Source organism: Calypte anna, chromosome 20, assembly GCF_003957555.1.
Source record: "Calypte anna isolate BGI_N300 chromosome 20, bCalAnn1_v1.p, whole genome shotgun sequence".
Lineage (NCBI taxonomy): Eukaryota > Metazoa > Chordata > Aves > Apodiformes > Trochilidae > Calypte > Calypte anna.
The window spans coordinates 6,858,181-6,871,544 of record NC_044265.1 but is presented as its reverse complement, the minus strand read 5'-3'; the positions used below and the strand labels follow the sequence as shown (position 1 = coordinate 6,871,544).

Sequence of the window (13,364 nt, the reverse complement as noted above, 5' to 3'; positions counted from 1 at the left end):
CTTCATGGTTTCAAGAAATTCACCAGGACCTCATTTCTCTTAAGGTACTGTAACATCATGAACAGCTCTGATGACATGACAGGGGATCTGTCTCTACTAGTTGGTTAAATTTGGGTTCAAGAATGTATAATTGGGAAGTTTTTGTATAAAAGCAAAGTAAATCTAAGGTGGAGCTTGTTTTTCCAGAATTTGACATTTTAATATCTTATATCTGGATTTCTTTGTTTTGCTTGTAATGCTTCCTCCAAACAGAGCTGGAGGCTCATGTTGTACCAGTAACTTGCTCATAGGTGCCTCAACAGTAGTGTGACATATTTTTTTTTTGTTTGGGAATTTCTGGAAAGTGTACTTTGTGGCTTTACTTGTGTGTCTGTCTGTCTTGAATACTAGCTGTGGCTCTGGCCCTGTAAGAAGCTCTGTATGAATAGCCTGGCAGGACTAAAGTTCATGTTTTTTCATTATTTCACATTTCATAAATTTTCAAAATAAAAAGAGCATTTTTATATGGCTTCTTTATGAGCACCTAAAATTGAGATATACTGTGTTCACACATCCCATTTTAATCTGTGAAGTTTTGAATGCTTGTTCTTAAAAAGTTTATGAAAACAGTGTTATGCAAACTGTGGCATCAGAGGGTTATACTCTGTAAGTCCCCAGCCCTTCATGTGTTTGCCTTACTATTATGAATTAGTTTGAAAGCCACGTGCACGAGGTAGAGTAACTGAAGCTATTTATGTGCTTTTTAACTTTTATCTCAGCTTGTTTGCATTTTATTACTCATTCAGTGGTTTTTTTCTTTATTGAAATGGAAAAAAGGGTGCTTGGTGTAGCAGACGCTCTACAAACATTACTTTGCTGTGACTTTCGACTCGGCCTTGTGACCGAGGGCTGTGTGCCTGGATGATATTTTATGGTATTTTAATCCTTCGTGCAGATAAAACACTCTTTATTAACTACTGCCTTGCTGGGACTCTCCATAAACCGCTCAGGGCTGCAGCGCTTCACGCCGAGCGTCAGCCTGGCGGCTAACCGAGAGGCCTCTAGGGGCGGTGTGGCTGGGTGCCACGGGGGGGAGCTTCCCCGGGGCATTTTGAGACTGCCCTTGGGGGTAGAGAGCCGGAGAACACCGGCGATACCGATACCAAGGAACAGGCGCCCAGCGAACCTCTCCCCGTGACCAACCGCCGCGGGGGAACGGGGCGGGGATTGGGCGGGGGCCGCAGGGAGCGGTGGCTCAGGCAGCGGTGGTGCCCGAGCGGGTACTACAAGTACCGTGATGCTTCGCGCGGGGGATGGGGGCGGGGCCGTGCGGTCCCGCGCGGGGCCGTACTACAGCCCCCACAATGCCTCGCGCCGCCTGGTGTCTCCTCTCGGGGAGGTTGGTTCCTATTTAAATCCAGTCAGCGAGGAAAATGGCGGCGAGAGGCTGAGTGTGGGGGAGACGGGGAGAAGGAGACGTAGCTGAGCTTTGGCTCCTTTCCCAGGTGAGTGGGGTTTGAAGGGAGGGAGGGAGTAACGAGTGGAGGGAGGAGAGTTCTAGTTCTTGTTCCCCTGCTTCAAGGGTTGGGGTGGGACTGGGATGGGGGAGGGAGGGAGGGAAGGCTGCCCCTTGCCGGGGAAGGGAGCAGCTTGGGGCTGGCCCTGAGGGGCGGCTCTTTTCTCGCCCTCTTGCCCCCCTCCCCAATATGGATGTGTGTCTCTGAGGGGAGGAGGAAGGGGAGTGTAGACGGGGTTGTGTGTGAGGAGTAATCCCGGGGTTGGGGATGAGGGGATTCCCAGAGCAAATGCCTTCACCTCTTCCTAACCATTGTAACTTTAGCGCGGAGCGTAGTTAGAAGGGGGCATTCCTGAGGCAGTTGTGGGGGACGTGTGTGTTGAGCTGAAGGCTTCCCGTATCGCTGTGTGATGCATATCTAAGTAGGGTGAGTTTGGGTGGAGGTTCTTCATGCAGCAGGGAGAGACTTGGGGTCGCTATGGGTTTGTGTTTGGAATGGTCTGACCCTGAGTAGAGGGTGTGTGGGTGAAATACCTGGGCTAGAATGGCCCCATCTGCCATTCATGTGGGTTTATCTGATACTGAGGTGGTTCCAAAGACCTTGTTATCCGCATTCTCCCTTCTGATCATCCTGTAGCCTCGGTAAGTTTCGGAGGTGACTTCGTGTCTCCTTGTGTCTCGTAATAAGGAAGGGGATGGGAATACTACAAATAAAAGGTTGATTTCCTCTCCTCTTGCCCATTTCTGCCTTGTTGCAATGAAACTGCTCTTGAGGGTTGGAGATGAGATTTTTTTTTTAATTTTTTTTTTTTCCCCGAGGTCACACTGTAGGTGTTAACGATTCTGGGGTATAAATGGGGTAAATATAAGTGGGAATGTTATCTGAGATTGACATATTTCCCAGAGTTCTCTTTGTTTTGGTCTGAAGTTGGTTCTATTTGTGCTTTCTGCTCCTACTCTTAAGCAGTCAGGTTTTCTTTTAAAAGAGGCTTCCCGCTTTGTCAGCTCATCCAGTTTTAAATCAGTCTCTTTTATTCAGACACTCTCTCCTCAGTAACCTGTTATTAGACAAAACAAAACCCACCTGATTCTGCCTTTAAATCTTTTATGTAAAAGTTAAAAGAAATTATGTTGGGTTCTATCTGGAATAATGAGAAAAAAATGAAATCTGGAAGCTGTTTAGTAATGATATAGATAAATTGGGTGCTTAAAATAGACTTAAAATTCGATTATCACTGTTGTGAAAATTTTCTCGTGAATTATTTCTGACTTACAATGAGCTGCTACACATGAGACAAAGATGTGTGTGTTCTAAATATAAATGCAAGATAGCTTCATAGTAACAAGCAGTATCTTCGGGAAAGCCCCAGCCTAAGAGCTTGGGTGTAGAGGAAGCAGACAAAATTGCGGGTTGGGTTTTATTTTTTGGTTGTTTTTGTTGGTTAGCAGTGTGTGTTTTTTATTTTGTTTGGGTTTGTTTTTTTTGTTGTTGTTGTTTTTTTTTTAAGTAGACTGCATGATAGCATACAGTAATTGTATTTTCTGTTAGCAGTTGTTGGGCTGTTTAGCTGATTCTAGAATTTCATTCAACTGTTACTCTGATCATTTCAATTGTATTTTTTAAAAAATTAGTAATTAATGGATGTGCTGCTGTGATATGAAGATAGAGGCTGGGGGATAAGGGAAGTGATAGCAGACAGTAAACCCAGTATTCAGCCTCACTTTAAGTGCCTTTTCCTGGTGACAGTGTGCAGTTTCCAATCTGCTTTTATTTAACACACGAGTTATGTAGGTTTGGGTGGGTTTTTTTGTTTTTATTATTGTTATTAATTCTTCCTTTAAAACCCTTGTTCCTCCTGGCTTTGGATTTATTAACTTGGAAGTTTGGATTGTGTGCTTATTTTTTTTTTTTGCATAGTATCACTGAGACATATTTAGTTGAGACAAAATGCAGAATAGGAAGGAGAAGGAAATCTCTTTCACAATAACAAGAACATTATCTTTTGACCATAGCCGTGTTTTTCATTAATAATGGATGAGAAATCACAGTCAAAACCTTCAATATTAATTTCTATGTTACAGTTGCATAGAAAGGGGTAGTGTTCTTGGGTTTTCAGGGTGTTTTTGCTTTTTTGTTGGTTTTTTTTTGTTTTTTTGTTTTTTTGTTTTTTTTTTGGTGTGTGTGTTTTGTTTTTCATTTTTTTATTTTTTTTATTTTAATAATCCGGAGAAAGAAAGGGTGTCTTGGTTATATTTGTCTGCAAAATCAAGCCATTGGTAGCATGTAATAGCACGTAAAATGATATTGGACACTACAGTCTGACACTGGAGGTTGTTTCAACTCGTGCATTTAAATGAGCCTCCCTCAAAGAGGTGATCTTGAATGACTGTATGATACAAGATATTCTGCTTTATGTTCATGGAAGCTTTTTTTATTATGAATATTTAGACATATCTTAGGTATTCTTCCAACTTGCTTTTATACTAAAAAATGGAGGTGAGAAGGAGGAGAGGAATAGTATTCTTTATGGCAAGGATATCAGAGGGTGGTGAAGAATACCTAAACATGAATGCTGGGGCAGCATGCCTCTGTGCTTTTTTAACTCTGGCTGGGTCTACTGATGTTTCTAAAGGCAGTATATTAGGAAAGATACAATTGTGAAAAAAATTTAACTGGTATGATTTAAATCTTCTATGGGATGCTGATTTTATATGCTGCATTTAGTTAAGAGAAGATGCATCAAACCCTTTTTTAACCCCATGTAAATGGGGGGTGGGTTCACTTTAGATGCACGCTATTACTTAGGTACTAGGGTACTTATTGATCAATAAGCTGATTTTCTTTGAAGCAGAACAAAATTAACTTGCCAATCTCAGTCTCTTGAGAGATTTTTGGTCTTTGGTGTGCAGTGTGTGGAATTTGTGCTGGTGAGGTTTTATGCTTTTTAGATGTAGAAACACATCTGTCTTGTGTGTTGTCTAGAACCAGCTCTATTTCTGACATTGTACAGAGGTAAGAAAAAGGCAGTTGCTTAAGACAGTTTGCTATTTAAATGAGAGGGAGAAGAGGGCAAGAGGGCCTCCATTGCTTTCACTGCTCATTTCAATTATACCCTGGAAAGTCAGGCTTGTTACTACTGATTAGAAGCTTAGAATATGGAGTAAGTTGCTTGCTTCTGTGACTGCTTTTGCCCGGTACTAAAAGAGTGGAGGTGATAAGGTCAGCTCTACAGGTATGAATCTGCCTTCAGGTATTCCCTGAATGTGAGTGCTTTGTGTGTGTGTGGGCTTGTTGGTTTCTTTGGTTTGGTTTATTTTTGGTTGTGTCCCCAGCATACCTTCCCACTTTGCTGCCCTTGCCATTAAATTTGAGCTTGGTCAGGTTAGGTGTAGTTAAACTGTTTGACAAAATTTTTGTTAGGTTATGGATCAATGTCTTGTTGGACATTTTTATTCTAAAGGCTTTCTTATCATCAGTTTCTTTTTTTGAAGATTACAAGGATGGTTAGTGCTGTGACTTGAAGTCTAAAACTATTATAACTGCATTTTATGAACAAAATTCTTCTAGAAATCTGAAAACATGGTAAAAGTTCTCCAGAAAATGTCAGGGCAAGCAATTTTGCAAAGTTGTTACACATGTGGCTAAATTGCATAGTGGTTTTCCCCTGATTTATCAGGGGTACCTGATAATGGGGGAGGAGGGAGAAGAGGAAGGCTGCAGAACAATATCCCTGTTTTACTGCTAGCCATAATGACTAGCACCTGCATTAGCCTTGGCTGAATATGACATTGTGTCACAAAGCCTGAGCCCTTTACTGTTTCCACACTTCATGCATGTCAAGATGTGTCAGAGACACAGAATGAGACAATCTAGTATCACAGGTATACCCAGAAGGCCTTTTAGAGGCACATTTTGAAGGTAGGTTTGTGTTTTTGCGTGGAATATTCTGGATCTGACTTCTGAGTTATGAAGGTTTTTTTCCTTGTCCTGTTCTCTGCTATATGGAAGTGGGAAAATGAGTTGTCTGCGTTTTCAAAGACAACACTGAAACAGGTCGCATGGCTAAAATGTTATCAATATGATGCATTTTTCTTGGGTAGGAGCTTAGCACTCTTTTTCCCATCCCTTGGCAGTGGCAGGAGAAGGACCGAGAAGAATAGGGCAGAAAGGCTTGGTTGCAGAGACTATAAGGCTATTTCATGTATGGATGAAACTTGCTCTTTGTGTTTTGCTTTGCTTGCCTACAGTCTCCTCAGGGATACAGGTGCTTTTTCTTGTGAACTTTCTGGTGATGTGAAATAGAATGAGATTCCATATCTTTTGTAATTCCAGTAGCTTTCTCTCAGCAAAAGCAAATGGCAAAAGTGAAATTTTCTGTAGTAGTTTATCACTACTCTGTGTGTGCTTTTAAATGACAACACAAACAGCAAAGAATTTAGAACAGACTGTTCTCTTCCACAAATACAGTTAGTTCTTGAATGGTTTGTGAGGCAAATCCTTTCTAAGGTTGTCTTCCATCTGAATTTTGCTATAGTTAGAAATACATGCAGAAGAGCAGCAAGTGAATGCAGAAAAGGGAAGAAAGAATTATTTTTAGGGGAAACCACTTAGAGTAGGGAAAAGCATGTAAAAAGTCTGTAGTCTAAAGACTATTTGCCACTTGTCTTTTAGGAAAACAACTGTCAGTGTTTGCCAGTCACTTTCAGTGTACCAGTGTAGAATAAAGCACATCGGCATGTGTGCTCAAAACAATTGTCAAATACTTTCTTGAAAGCTTACCCTCTTCCTGTAACGTTAAACATTTCTTTTCAGTGCTGCTGTTTGTTTGGGTCCTGTGTGCAACTGAGCTGTAATGCAGTACCTTTTTTTTTTTTCTTCTTTTTTCTTTCCCTTTAGGCAACTGTAGCAAACCTGTTAATTCATATATTTTGCTCCTTCCCTGTGTCTTAGAACACCCATTTATCTTTGTAGTTGATCACAAGCTAGACAAGGCTTCAGTGTCACCATGCTGTGTCTAGGGAAACATAGCTCTTTCTGTTACTGAACCTTATCAGGTATAGTTGTAATGGTATCATATGATGCTGTATTAAATTATTGCTGTCTTGGACGTAAGAGAAGTAGGATGACCATAGATGTGCTAAATGTCCTATATTCATTAACAGGTAATTTTGAACTTTAAAAATGCCTCTTTATTCCACATCATATGGTATGCTTTGGAACAGTATTGTATAGTATATGGATTTGAACAAATTGAACTGTATCAAATGCTTGTTGTCTCTCAATAATAAAAAGGGGGAGGATAAGAGGTTTAAGTTGAAGGACCTGTCATAATGTATAATGGGAAACTTTAAAAAGTGATGATTAGTGGCTTTTCACAATAAGAGCTCTATGGGTAAGTATGTTGGCTGTATCATAGCTCTAAATTGGTGGTTTCAGGTAATACATTAAAACACAAACTATGCTGTCCTTTCTAGGCTTTTGTAATAATTAAGTCATGAGACATCAAGCCCCTGAGGAGGAATTGGTGGAGATTTAAAAAACAACCAATGAACCCCTCCCTGATTCTTGATTCTCTTACAACTATCATGGAGGTTTTAAAACCCTTTTTTTCCTAGAATCCTGAACTTCCGTAACTGTTGTGACAAACTTGAGCTTTTGTGTGTCTCTGTGTGTGTGTGTGTATATATATATAAACACACACACACACTTTTTTTTTTAACTGTAACTTGCTGATAATGTTCATAGTCTGCCAGATGGTGCAATATTAAAATCTGCTAGCAATAGGCTGTGTGGTAAAATCAAGCCAACTGTTTCTTATCCCAAGCTTTTCTGAGCTGCACGAAGTAGGTAAACATATATACTTGTTTCACAAAGACAAAGTAAATCTGGCTCACTATCACCAGCCACTGCAAAACTACTGTTGTAGTTCTCTTATGTGCTTCTTTGGAGGCTCATCTTTTTAATAAAGACTTTAAAAGAACAGGAGCTGAATCTTGGGAGGATATGTGAAAAATAGTTGAAGTGTTTTTGATGCCAAAGAATGACTAAGCAATGGAAGCTTGCGGTGGTAACGTATGTGGGGTTTTTCCTATTTTGCTTATCTGTAAAGGTCTCTGAATTTTTGTTTTTTGAAGTCTTAAGCAGGTCTGTTCCTGCTCTACTAGTTAGAGTGCAAGATATGAAGTGTTGTAGCACAGTAAGACAAAGCAGCTGTTTCTGCCTTATATTGGCAAATGAGTTGTAAGCTCTATTTTATTATTTACTTCTTCGTGTAAGCAAGTACACTGTAACTTCGAAGAGCTTGTGAGAACAAAATCTCTGGTATAGAGAGAGATGAGCTGCTTTCTTGACTTCTGTAAGCAATAATTAATTTTTTTCTTTTAGACCTCTTATTTTTCTTTGAGAAAGTAATGTTTAGAAAGAAAGTTGTTGCTGTAGGTCTGGAAAGGAACCTTTTTAGACTTCATGGGTTTAATGTTTTGTTCAAATATTAATGAGTGGCATGATTTGAATATAGATAATGGTGTGAAGATAATTCTTCTTCCAGTGCTGATTCAGCATGAAGTTATTTATAAAATCACTTATAAATTAACTTGCTTAAAATATATCAGTCAGCTTCTGGGTAATTCTTATTTGAATGATCCTGAAAATAAAAAATGTCACATGCTTTCTTAGCATGTATCAGAGAATATTACTTCTGGGAAGTCTCTAAGAAAACACAGAAGTTGTTATATGTTCATACCTAAGAGTATTAAATAGAATAATATATTTGTGTTGCTCTACATACTTAGTTTTCTTTATGGTTCCTTATGGCTAATAACAAACTGCCCTGCCTCACTGAAAGATCCTGAAGTCATAGAACAGGTAACGGAGAAGGGTGTGAGTTGGGTGGCTTTTGTTGCTCTAAATTGTTAATGGAAGGGTTAAGTAGAAGGCAGAAGTAAGCAATTTACTTTCTGAACAACAGAAAAAAAGTAGCGAAACACGTGTTTTCTACTGCAGTATTTTGAGGAAACCCTTTATTGTTCAAAAGAGTCAAATAAAAGGACTGTTTTGTGTAATTTCAGTACCAGGCTGAACTACAACTTAAAGCAAAGGTAGCATCCTCCTGTTTTTGCCCTGTGCACTCAAGTTGTAATTCTAACACCTCACTGATCACCCTATGGAGTGTAATAATGTCATAACATTTCTGGGTTTTTAAAAATACCTACATTTTATTTTCATCACATTCTCTGGAGGCTAGTTAGTTCCAGGAAAAAAGCAAAATTTTGTGCTGCCTATGTTTTGCTACCATGTGTGCAGAGAGGGCATTGGGTAATGTAGTATACTAGGATGAAATTTTTCTAAAATGTTTTAGACAATATGAATGTGCATGTGCACATCCATACAGTCATTTAGTATGTGACAGCACTAGAAGCCTTTTTTCCCAAATAAAAGCTGAAGAGGTTAGACAGAAATAGGGAATTATGGCTTGTGTTGTACATCCTTTTGTGCTCTGTCCATCTTTGCTTCTGCAATGAACTGAAGCAGACAGAGCAGCATCTTTTGTTGTGTTCTCTTAGTTTTATCTTCTATGGAAACCTTTTTTGATGTTCAGAGTGGGGGTTTCTGTCTCAAAGGACAGTCCTCATCATATGCCCTACAGGAGGGCCATGCCTTAGGTAATGCTATTAGGTATAAGTGGAGTTTTAATATTTTTAACCAGTACTTATGAAATACCATTTGCTTGGCTCACATTTAACCATTAAGTGCTATAACAGAATCTTTGTGTCTTAACTACTTAAGGAAGTTTAAAAATATTTTATCTAAGTCATACTCTATGCTTCTCATTTAAGCATAATTTTGTAGTAGCCTTGTAGTAGCAACAAGAAAATTGAAAAGAAAAAAATTAATTCAAGACATTTTAAAGGCATCTTATTTGGTTCTGTACCATTTAGATGCTATATGCTGGGGTGTGCATTGGTTTTGTGTTTTAAATAACTTCTGTTTCCTTATCTGAAATTTTTCCCATCAGAAAGCTGTGACTGCAAGGTAATATTTTTAGTCAGTAATTGATACAATCCTTTAGTATTTGAAGTATTTATCTTCATAGTCAGAGATAGCGCTAGAGGCAACAAAAGCAAGAGTATGTTATCTGCAAATTGTTCTTTTGATCAAAATCAAACAAAATCAGTGCCTCTCTTAACCTAGAATGACCATTCCACCTCCTTAAGAGGATGGCAGTTCTTTCGAGCAGTGCACAGAAAAATGAAAGAAGAAAACATCTGTGCTGGCTTGAGTAGCTTTTGAAGATTTTTGTATTTAAAAACACCTGTGGATTTTTTTGTTGAAGCCCCTAATCTTTTGGTGATGCATCTTCATAGGTCATAAACAAGATTTGTAGAGGTGTGTTGTAGAACCAGTGCTAGAAAACTTGCCAGACTGGTATTGGCTGTGTGAGAGATTGTAGGGAGGTAGAAGGGATGATGAACAGGATCCAGTGAGATTTGAGGAAATTCAAAGAGAGCCATCACTTGATAGGGACAGACTATCTTGCATTGTCATCCACTGTGTTTTTTTCTCCAAATGTACAGCTGCAAGGTAGCTTTATCCTAACCTGCTTCATCTTCTCTTACCCACTATTAGTAGCTGGGCCTCAGATGACTTCTATCAAGAGATTATTATGTAGTATAATAATATTTCAGATTGTCCAAGCGATGCTATTGGTATATAAGCAATGTTTTTTCCTTACTTCCCCTCCATCTTAGCAGTGCTTTATATTGATTAAACTTTTCCTTAAAGTAAAGATTTTTGTCTAGGCAGAAGTGTAAAAGGTGTTTGAGCTGCACATTTGTGAAAGTTTAAAAAAAAATCTTTTAAAGCAGTGGAAATTTCCAGGCTTAAAAAAAAATATAAAAAAATTCTAGTCTAATAAGTGCTTTGCAAGAAGAGAGAAATATGAAAAAGAACCGCAGACATTCTGGATGTCAGCCTGTGAAATTTTCCACTATTTCCTTTAATAACATGCAGGCATGCTTATATTGCTGGAATTCCAGTTAGAACTCTTGTTCTGACTGAAACTCCAAGCTATTTGGTGAGCAAATACTGTCTAAAGAAACTAATTGTCAAGAAGAAAGTTCTGACTTGTATGAATGTGTATAAACCACAAATCCCTTGTTGGATATAAATTATTGATTATATTAATCTTGCCTTTAGTTTCTTAACTGTTCTGTTACTAGATGCCAGGTGACAATCCATCTTTTATTGCTTCAGACAGTAATTCTAGACTGACATTTCCAATAAGGACTGTATGTTGCTAGACCAGAAATCTTAAGTTCTTTTTTGATACACTGGCAGACATTAGTAAACACGTCTTGTTCTAATCATGTCCTTTTGTAAAACAGGTAACTTTAATGCCTATTTAATGGTTATTTATAAAATTATTGTAGCTTCAGATGCATTGTTGAAAATCAAACTGAAGGGATCTACAGGCTCAACATCATTTGTCTACCTTGAAGCTCTTTTCTGTTGAAGTTCTTGTTTACCAAAAGGCTGCCTGACCTTTCTACAAGATCTAGAGGACTCTGTACTTTGAATGTGCCTTGTCTTTCTGTCACTACAGATATTTTTTGTTGATTTATGCTCTTTTGGGTTAGGGCCTAAAGAATCTCCTATATACAATGGGTTGAGAGTTTCTTTGCTTAAATGCTGGGGTGGGAGCTAAGGTGGAATATTGCATAAAAAGCAAGGAACGTCACAAGAAACTGACTTCTATCCAAAATTAATTGACAATATATGTCCAGAACTCCTAAGTGCATTCCCATGGAATGCTGTCTTTCCAAGGCAGTGTGGTACACTTCCACAGCTGCTTAAGCCAAATCAGGGCTATTGTTCTTCCTTTCTTTAACTCTTCTTCCCTTGCTCTGGGACTGAGGTCCTTGCAGTCAGCAAATGGATTCCAAATTCCAAATTGTCCATTCCATCCCTCCCACAAAAAACCCTGAACCCCAAAACCAAACAAAAACACCCAGACAGCTTCTGGTTTTCAGTTTACCCATAGTTGCACAAATGCTGGTACTAGTGAAAGGAAATGGATGGGGTGGGACTAGGGCAGCCACAGCCATATCAGAATTTAAACTGGATAAAGTTTCTGTAAGAATTTCCCTGAAACAAATCTATTGCAGAAGAGAGACTCAAATGGTACTCAAGTGAAGAAGAAATTTAGCACCCTTGTCTGCCTGGAAGATGTGATTAGAAAGAGTTGATGGAGATAGTAATTATGTATTATTACTGGTAGTTGCATACATGTTGTATCTGCATGGGAAAACTAACTTCACAGAAGTCAGTAGGGATTATGTAGTTATATTGAGTGCTGTCCTGAAAACTCATGTTGAAAACCTGCAAGCATTTAATGTGTTTGTTACTAGCACAGCACATACACATATTGCTGAGCAGAGTAATTTACTGAATGGGGTATTGCAATAGTTCTGTTTTGGGGTAAAATTAATCTTTAAAATAATTTCTGTTGAGACTTAGATCAGCCCTGTGCTATTTGGTCTAGGGTTGAAGGATTTTAAACAGGACTGTAGGATTAGAATATCCTAGTTTTCATTATGAAAAACTTGTTTGATTTTGCTGTGCCTGTTATAATTAGTGGTCCTTCATAGGTGGTAAGGGCCTTAATGGTTTCTAGATTGAGGTTAAGGACTAAGGAGAGTAAAGATCTTTAATAGCTGGTAATACTTCCATATGAACGTGTGGAGTAGATTGATATAATTGGCAGTGCTGGTAGAATCGGTGCTTAATAATCTGTAGTGCCACTTAAATTCTAACTTTCATTTACACAAAATCAAGGTTAATGTGTTCTGTGGTTTTTTTGTATGGAGGTTTGGTTAGTTTTGTTTTTATGGAGGCAAAAGCCAAAGGGTAGGATGGTACAGAATAGATTTTGTGTATGGCTGTGTCTTATACTATGAGTGCCTGTTTTGTCTAAGTCTATGTAGTTTCCACAGTTAACCTGTACAGATAGGCCAAAATAAACAGCTATGTGCAGAGCTGAAGACAAATTATTGTACTCTGATAAAAGTATGTTTACTGTAGGAAGCTATTGCTAAACAGAAACATATTCAATGTTTATATGAACACCTTTTAAAAAGCAATCTGTCACTGCTTGTACATAGATTGATAGGACACGGGTCAGTCTAGAATATAGTCATCTTACCTGGAACTTCACAAGCTATGAAAGTAGAAAGCATGGCTTTATAACTACTTTGAGTCAAGGTGGCTGCCTCCAGACCTCCCCAATCAACACAGCAGAACCCTTTTGATTAATAATTGCAATAGAATACACAGTTGCCGAAATACTATTTTTTTTTAAATTTAGAGAACTATTGAACGTTTGTTTAGTATTATCTATGTATTTTCTTCCTGTTTTCTGTCTAGCTTTAGGTTACAGTTATGGATGAAGGAGCTTCTCAGCTAGGTTTCAGGTCAGGTACTTGACTGACTGAATTAACAGTGGACCAGACTCTTTAGGTTGGTGTCCAAAATCCTGTTTTAAAGTGTGTGACTTCACTTCCAGCTGGAGTTAACTCTTAGTTGACACACAGTTTCTGTGGCTGTGGAAAACAAAAGTTTTCTGTTATTATGAGGGAAATCTCTTATATGCAGGAAGCTGACTTTGAGACAGAGCAGTCCTGTTTCTACATTTCTACAGTTAGAATGCAGAAATATTTTCATCATAATAGAATCTCTTGACCATCAACAAACTGAAAACTTACCTGATTGTCTTCTTCTGCTGGTCTGAGTTTAAGATGGCTCTTTAAACTGCACTTTTAGTTTTAAGGTAAACTTCAATGTCTGACTGCTAGGTAGTTACATTTAATTGTC

At 38.5% G+C, this 13,364-nt stretch overlaps 1 protein-coding gene across 3 annotated transcripts in view; it reads left to right on the top strand.

Moving 5' to 3' along the window:
- Positions 1-1,398: 1,398 nt before the first annotated feature.
- NCOA3 (nuclear receptor coactivator 3) overlaps positions 1,399-13,364 on the top strand; it is a 70,555-nt gene continuing 58,589 nt past the window's right edge. For 2 of the 3 annotated variants that reach the window (XM_030463408.1, XM_030463406.1), the window contains exon 1: positions 1,399-1,484. The gene's annotated coding sequence lies outside the window, so the exon portion shown is untranslated. Of the gene's footprint in view, positions 1,485-1,701; positions 2,138-13,364 lie in introns of those variants that run through there. The other variant, XM_030463407.1, reaches the window with a different exon arrangement.